Consider the following 6,000-nt stretch of genomic DNA (forward strand, 5'->3'; position numbering starts at 1 on the left):
TTGAACTTCATTTCTCATTACTTTGTCTTCCGCAATTTAACACACACACACACACACACACACACACACACACACATACACAGTCATACACACACACAAACCCACACAGACACACACACATATGCACATGCACACACAAATATATATGATATTGATTTCAATTATTGAAGAATAACAAATAAGAAAAAGCAAAATCATTTTCTGATGTTGCATCATTACATAAGAGATGGTTTGAGTCCTTGATGGCCATGCTGTAGAAATACAAGTTCTGAAAGGGGACAGCTAATTTGAGAGATTACAATTATTACCTAGGCAATGAATTGTCTAAGAAAAAATAAACTAATTTCAACAAAGTTCAAGCCCAGGTTTATTGGAGTCTAATGATTTTCACAAGGGGAATGGAGATGAGGAGGACCCACTGAAATTATATCAGAATATCTACCAAATTCATAGATTTATTCTATCCAATGAATTTATCTTTTATTTGAAAGACCACTAAGATGGAAAGGGACATATAGATAATGTCATATGAGGATTATTGGAAAGAACCACACTTACGTACCCTGGAGAAGAAAAGAATAAATGACACCTTGGTTGGTTTCCAGAATGTGTAGGACTTCCCTGTGGAACTATGATTAGACTTATTGTGTTTAATTCTAGAAAGCAGGAATTGATGGGTGGAGGTTGGAAAAAGTCAAATTGATGCTTGATAAAAAAAAAAAAACAGCCACCTAGTAATAAGAGTTACCAACAAGTGATGTGGGAAGCCTTGAGAAGAAAAAGGATCTTCCTTCACTGGTTGTCTTCAAACAAAGTTTGGGCCAATTTTTGTCAATTATGATACAGTAGGGATGATTTTTAAGAAATAAATTAGGTGAGATGAACTTTGTGTTCCCTTCCAACACTAAGATTCTATGATTCACAGAATAATTGGTAGGAAAACATCAGACATATTAAATTATAGACCCTTGAAATACCCTAGAAAAGTTTCCTCCATTTCTTAAGTTCCACCTAAAATCCCATTTTAAAAAAGAAGTCTTTCCCCATACAGATGACATCCTTACCAGACTATACCTTCTACCATAGACCACCTAGGTGATAGTGTGACTAGAAAACTGGTTTTGGAATCAGGACAACTCATCTTTGTGAGTTTAAATCTGGTCTCATACACTAACTAATCCTGTTTGCAATAGCTCCATATCTAAATAATGAGCTGGAGAAGAAAATGGCAAACTATTCCAGTACCTTTGCCAAAAAAACTACAAAATGGGATCACAAAAAGACATACATGAATGAAACTACCAAAAAAACCCTCCTCTATACAATTCTTTCTTAAAATAATGGGAGATATAATGGGTCTCAAGCTCAAAGAGTCAATATTGTAATATGACAGCCAAGGAAATTCACAGAAACAGCTCAAGATGAATGAGATGAAAGTATTGTTCACTTTTTCCATGGTCAGATGACATCTGGAGAATTGGGCAAATTCTAGGTGCCACTTTTAAGGAAGAATAACCTTATAATGGACAATACCCAAAAGAGAACTATCAGAATGGTGAAGGACCTTGAGTTCATTTCATAAATCAAAGTAATTAACATGATTAGGATAGAAAGTTGGCACAGAATTAGGCCATGGAATGATAGTTTTCTTCAACTATTTGAAGGTTCAGTATCTTGTTATACTTGAATGCAAAGCCTAGAACAAGGAATCCATGAAGAGAGTGGCAAAAGAGTCAAGCTTCAAGTAAGAAGACAAGATAGAACAGAACTATTCACAAGTGCAAAGGTTTCCTCAAACCAACAATGAGTTGCCAGTCCTTGAAACTCTAAAATTAAAATTTGACAGATATAAAATATTTTATAATAGTATTTCTTTATCTGGGAAAGATGTTTCTTGGTATTTGTTGAGATCCCTTTCAACAAAATTTATCTGATTCTAATCCCTTTTCTTCCTTTTTTCCTTCCTTTTTTCTAATTTCCTTCCTCTTTTTTTTATTTGCTCTCATTCTTTTTATGCTTCCTTGTATTCTTCCTTTCTGTTTTCTTCTTCTGATTCCTTCCATAGCTCTTCTGATTTTTTCTTTATTTAACCTTCATTTATTCCTTCCTACTTCCTTCCTTTAGATTCTCTTAAATTAAGACCACAGAGAAAAAAAATTAATTAATGCTAATTTTTAGATTCCCTTAGGAAAACTATCTTGTAAAAATGCTCCTTTGCTACCTGAAAGATGAGCAGTGATCACAAATGCTCCTAAAGAAAAGATCCTTCTTAGTCACATTGACTAACTTTCTTGAACTATGTGGTTCTTTAGCTACAAAAATCATCATATACATTTCCTCTATTATCAGAGTTCACCTTGTCACCATTGATATTACCATTGACGTCTTCACTCAGTGACTTTGACGAATACTTTCAGCTTTTATCCCCAGGGTGTTTGCCAATATGACAATGATGAAGTCTTCTGTATTCCTGACAGTCCCAGAGACTTTCATACGCATATCTAATTTCTGGGAAATTGCTCGAGTAAGAACACTTTTTTAAAGGATAGATCAGTATGCCGAAGAGAAAAATGAGACTTTGTAAGCTGACTTCATTTCTGTTAATGGTTCAAATATAAGATAACGACAGTTTTTAGGACACAAACTGCCCATTTTGAGTCTCTATTTCATATTTCTAAAAATGCATTTGGGAAAAAATGTCATTTTTGCATTTCATCCAAGAATGTGGCATAGTGTCATCTCTGTACTTGGAAAATGAATCATAATATAATTTAACCACACATTATTAGTTGGATTGAAGACTGGGTTTAGAATCAGGAAAACTTGGGTTCAAACCATGCCTCAAAACTTTACTAACTGTGTAACCCTTAGCAATTCATTTAAATTTTCAATGTCTCTATTTCATTATCTATTATAGTTACTATTATATTTCTTAATTCATTGAATTATTGTGAGGAATTAATGGGATAACCATGCACTTTACAATCCCTAGTTTTGCAGAGTACTTACAATACCTTCTTTTTCTCCTCTTCCTCTTCTCCCTCTTTCTACTATTACTACTACTACTATTGCTAAAACTATGTCTGTGACTTTTTGAAAGGCACTATTATGGATTTGGGGGTTTATGAATGTATCTGGGCTTCATTATCCCCATATCATAGAAGACAGTTTATCAGTATTGTACGTCAATCTCATGAAGGCGTGCTTGCCCAGGTCCTGGATACTGGACGATGCTCGTGAGATTTCCCAGTTACCAATGAAGTAAAACAAGGATATGTCCTTGCTTCCATCCTTTTTTAACCACCTTAGCAAAAGCCTTCAATGAGGAATGTGGCCTCAGAGACAGCTGTGGCTCTGATGGCAAACTCTTCAACTCGAAAAAGCTACAAACCAAGAACAAAGTGGAGGGAGTGTTGTGTAGGATATTCTGTTAGCAGATGATGGTGCACTCAAAGCAGCCTCTGAAGCTGAGATGAAACAAAGTATGGATCGAATCTTTGCTGCTTGTGCTCATTTTGGTCAACAATGAACCAAGAAAATCCAAGTGCTCTATCAGCCAGCATCACATCATCCATATGTGAAACTATCAATTACAGCAAATGGAGAAATTTTGAGTTCTGTGGAAAAGTTCACTTACCTTGGCAATGTCCTTTCCTGGGAGGTACGCATTGACAATGAAGTTGCCAGAACCAGTATTTGAGAGACTCTGAAAGAAAGTGTGGGATAGAAGAGGTATTAGACTGACTACCCAACTGAAGGTTTACAGAGACATTGTGCTGACCTCATTGCTATTTGCTTGTGAAACCTGGACAGTCCACCAGTGCCATCTCAGGAAACTGAACTGCTTTCATTTGAATTTTCTTAGGAAGATTCTGCAGATCATTCGGCAGAAGAAGATACCAGATGTTGAGTTCCTTTTTCGACCTAAATTGTGGAGCATTCCAACATTTCTACAGAGGGTACAATTACGATGGGCTAGATATGTTGTTGGGATGTTAGCCATATGCTTGCCAAAAAGATTATTTTATGGAAAACTCAGAAAGAGGAAGCACTCACAAGGGGATCAGAAGAAGCAATACCAAGACACCTGGAAGGTCTCACTAAAGAACCTTGGAATTGAATGTACATCATAGGAAACACTTTAACAGGACCAGCATGGCCTGTCCTCATCAGTGCTGGTGCTGTGCCTTATGAGGAAGGTAGAATTGAAGTAGCTCAAAGGAAACATGACATCCATAAGTTTAGAGTAGCCACCCCTGTGGTTCACATGGACTATTTGTGCCCACCCACTGGTAGAGCATTCCAAACTCGTATTGGTCTGATCAGCCACAGTCAGACCCACTGTCATTTGTCTCGTAGTGATGTCAACAAAGGACAAGAACCAGAACCAGAACCACATATGACAGAGGCACCCACATGGGAGATGGCAGAGATTTACTTCTGGGAAAAGATATTTCATGTTTCCCAACAATTTGGGTGGAACAGACTCTATCCTTTGGCTGTGTAGCAAGAAAATGTGGCATTTTTCAAAATACCAGAGTCTTTCTCTTTCCAAAAGCATTCAAGTTTCTTGGAGTCAGATGAAGGTCATCATACCTAAGTGAGGTGAGGGAGGAAGTTATATCTTCTCCCCTACTTTTAGACACTATGCCCCCAATAATTGAGTTTGGGATTTTAATCATCTGCTCACTTTAGCTCTAGGCACAGGCCCAGCAATTCAAACCATTATAAATCCTAAGATAAAATTTCAGGCCAGTTATAGCTTTTTGCCCAGCAGAGAAGCCCTGAAAAGTCAGGGTGTTAGGACTACAGACAGGGAGACTTGCTGAATTGAATGGGTCACTACAAGAAGATAATTGAGTTTAGTTATGAACCTAATGGTCCTCCCTTTCCTGGAGACTGAAATTGTCTGTGTGGATTTTGCCTCCCAGGTGTTAGGAAGGTGGTGTTTGTATATTTATTCTTGCTATACCATTAAAGTAAACATTGTTATGTAAAAGTTAAATTAAATAGTAAGTGCTCAGATGGAACTGGCTTACAATTGACCTCTAAAGTCAGGGAATGCAATCTCTCACCATTTGAGTCAATGACAGGGAGACAACATGCCTCTAATATCTTAAAGGTACTAGAGACACCTGAGAGAGAGAGAGGTAAAATCTAACAGTCATGGTAGAGTGTACAGAGTGTTCAGATTGGACTAGTATCTCTGATGTGGGGGGCCTTTTCAGAACTGCTTATCCAAATTTGGTGCCCACCTGCCACCCAACTCTCACCTGCATTTCTAAGAAGTTTGAGTATTCACAAAGACTCCCTGATAAAACTATGTGACCAGGTAGATTAGACTAAATTGAGGATAACTGACAGGCCCCATGCCTATCAGTGAATTAGAGGGATGTCTACCTCAGGCATGGTAAAATGGGTAGATGAGAAAAATTTGTTCTAGCAGCAATGAAGGCATCAAAGGCAGGTACTATGGGATGCTCATAGCTTAGTTGGACATCAAAGATATAAAAATCAGGGGCGGCTAGGTGGCACAGTGGATAGAGCACCAGCCCTGGAGTCAGGAGGACCTGAGTTCAAATTCATCCTCAGACACTTAATAATTATCTAGCTGTGTGACCCTGGGCAGGTCACTTAACCCCATTGCCAGCAGAAAAAAAAAAACAGAAACAGAAACAAAAATCAAACCCTGAATCCTGAGTCATCATCAGTCATCTTGAATTTTGCCTTGTCACTAAACTGCAATGACTCTGAAAGAGAGAATGGCTAAAAACGTTTTTCAATTCTTCTTTATTTAAATCCAAGACAAGACATCACCTTCATTATGTCCCTGACCCTCTTCAGAAATAAAATACAAACAATAACAATCTTGATTTTCAAGCAGGAGCCTAGGTTAGTCACTTTTAAAGAATTATAAAATGAGAGATAACTCCTGTCCTCAAGGAGTTTATGGTGGGATGAAGGGAATCAATATGGGATATAGTGATCATGGGATCATAG

At 37.5% G+C, this 6,000-nt stretch overlaps 1 long non-coding RNA gene across 2 annotated transcripts in view; it reads right to left on the reverse strand.

Annotated features, from left to right (window-relative positions):
- Window positions 1-4,275, reverse strand: part of LOC141522982 (uncharacterized) — an 87,231-nt gene extending 82,956 nt beyond the window's left edge. Inside the window, exons 1-3 of one of the 2 annotated variants that reach the window (XR_012478282.1) lie at window positions 4,057-4,275; window positions 3,638-3,706; window positions 2,008-2,129 (exon numbers count right to left, since the gene is read on the reverse strand). This is a non-coding gene — a long non-coding RNA (uncharacterized LOC141522982). Of the gene's footprint in view, window positions 1-2,007; window positions 2,130-3,637; window positions 3,707-4,056 lie in introns of those variants that run through there. The other variant, XR_012478283.1, reaches the window with a different exon arrangement.
- Window positions 4,276-6,000: the final 1,725 nt, after the last annotated feature.

Source organism: Macrotis lagotis, chromosome 4 (assembly GCF_037893015.1).
Source record: "Macrotis lagotis isolate mMagLag1 chromosome 4, bilby.v1.9.chrom.fasta, whole genome shotgun sequence".
Taxonomy (NCBI): domain Eukaryota; kingdom Metazoa; phylum Chordata; class Mammalia; order Peramelemorphia; family Peramelidae; genus Macrotis; species Macrotis lagotis.